Consider the following 2,124-nt stretch of genomic DNA (forward strand, 5'->3'; position numbering starts at 1 on the left):
CACACACACACATACACACACTCACACACATAACCCTGTCTCATTGTATGGTAGGCCACCATGACAGCGGTCAATGAACCTGAACACTTTGACCTCTGTGGTCAAAAGTGAATTGCCGCTCTGACTAAAAAACTTTTATCCTTCAAAAAGGACAGATGCTTGAACAAAGGCAAGAAAAAAGTGTCTTTTTCTCCTTTCCGATCATAAGACAGAAGGCATTCAATTGTTCTTCTCCTATTCTTTCTCTGTTCGCCTGACCAATGACTAGCCTGACCTCTGAGGTCATGAGAAAACACTTTCTATTGCAACCGATGCTTTGTTTTACTTTATAACTTTTCATCCTTGAAAATGGCTATTATTTTCTTCAATTATGCATCACCATTGTTTGAGAAAAAAGGTGGGAAAATTTCTCTATAAATGCAGACCTCAGAGGACCAGTGTCCATTTTCAATCCTCTCGCCTGCTAGAGCCTTCCATCCGTGTTCTTGATTTTTGCTTTTGCATCCTTGTAAACAGAAGTACTTCATCAATAAACAAAGGAGAAAACTATGGCCTGTAAGTATTTGCTAATTTAACCAAAAAAACATTTTTAATTCATATTTCTTTTATCTGCTTCTAAAAAAATGCATTAATTTTTTTTCTCAGCGCAGAATTTCACCACACAGATTCATGCCATTCTTTCTAATGATGATCAAGAATTTGCTTATTTTGATCTTGATCACATAACGAGTAAGTCTCCTTTTTTATTGACACCATCTGTTTATCTTTTTTTTTGTCTATCAGATTCATCATCTAAAAATTTGTATTTTTTTCTGTATCAGACAGCGGACCCAAAGAAACTAAAGTGGGCTTTTATAAAAAGGAGAATTCACATCATGCATCTGTCAACTCACCGCAACTCAATCACAATCACCACTGTCTTCAAGACCCCAGATCAGGTGTGGCAGCGGCAGGTGTGTCTGGTAGCGGTTCTGGTCCCACTCCCAGGTCTGCTCCTCCTGCTGTATCCGTTTCTGTGCGCCGTCCTCCGTCTCAACCATCTCAACCCCAGCAAGCCGTCGTCTCTTCGGGGGACGTCCCTGCTCCGACAGCCGAAAAGCAGAAAAGAACCTGACGAGGTGAAAAACGATGCGGACGGTGAGTGTAAGAATGAATCGACCATTTTTGTTCACATCCGTGACGTATTTCCTGTTTTAACAATTTCTGGTTCCTGTTCTAAATTATTTTTATTTTATTTTTTAATTTTAGATCAAGCTACGCCGTCTGGTCAAAGCCGACGCGTGTCTGTCAGTGAAAGTAAGTGATTTAATGAAAATATTCTGGTTTTATAAATTAATAAGGCAAAAGTTATTTTTTAAAAAACCATTAAGCCCCTCCTTAYTCCCTCTCTCTCTCTTTCTCTCTCTCTGCCTCCTAGAGGCAGCCTGTCATTTTCTCCACCCCTTTGTCTCTGCGTGTGTGTCGGTGACGCACAGCTGACTTTGACAGTGCAGACGTGCCCCCACACCCCCTCCTCTCTTTAGAGCCTTCTTACTGTGTGTGTGCGTGTGTGTGTGTGTCTCCCCCCCAAATCTGTCAGCAGTGAACTTGAGGCAAAAGAAATGGAGTTGTCGTCGCAAAAGCAGAAACACGTTGGAATAATACCAGAAAGGTCTGCGTATACGATAATCAAATATGGTTTAATTATGAGCAACAAACAAACAGAACTGAATCAGGAAGGTTCTGCATGCTTGCGACTGAACGCGTCAGCAGAATACAGCCAATAATATACATTATGTCAACACCATGTGACAGTTTTGTCCAGCCTATCACAGGACTCCCAGCCCAAAGAGTCTTTTAGAGTTCAGTCCATTGGAGTCGTCCGGAGCTATCAGAAAGATAAGAGTGATGGAGAGTGTCAAGGGGAAACAGATGTAAATAATTAGACCATGACAGAGTAAAATAAAATATTATACATATAATGAAAATATATACACTCACCAGCCACTTTATTAGGTACACCTGTCCAACTGCTCGTTAACACTTAATTTCTAATCAGCCAATCACATGGCGGCAACTCGGCAGACTGGTTCGAGCTGATAGAAAGGCAACAGTGACTCAAATAACCACCAGTAACAACCGAGG

At 41.1% G+C, this 2,124-nt stretch overlaps 1 long non-coding RNA gene across 1 annotated transcript in view; it reads right to left on the bottom strand.

Annotated features, from left to right (window-relative positions):
• Positions 1-1,660: 1,660 nt before the first annotated feature.
• LOC106511604 (uncharacterized) overlaps positions 1,661-2,124 on the bottom strand; it is a 4,289-nt gene continuing 3,825 nt past the window's right edge. The window contains exon 2 of the long non-coding RNA XR_001309544.1: positions 1,661-1,867. This is a non-coding gene — a long non-coding RNA (uncharacterized LOC106511604). The remainder of the gene's footprint in view (positions 1,868-2,124) is intronic.

The sequence above is a fragment of the Austrofundulus limnaeus genome, unplaced genomic scaffold (genome assembly GCF_001266775.1).
Source record: "Austrofundulus limnaeus strain Quisiro unplaced genomic scaffold, Austrofundulus_limnaeus-1.0 Scaffold2985, whole genome shotgun sequence".
Taxonomy (NCBI): Eukaryota; Metazoa; Chordata; class Actinopteri; order Cyprinodontiformes; family Rivulidae; genus Austrofundulus; species Austrofundulus limnaeus.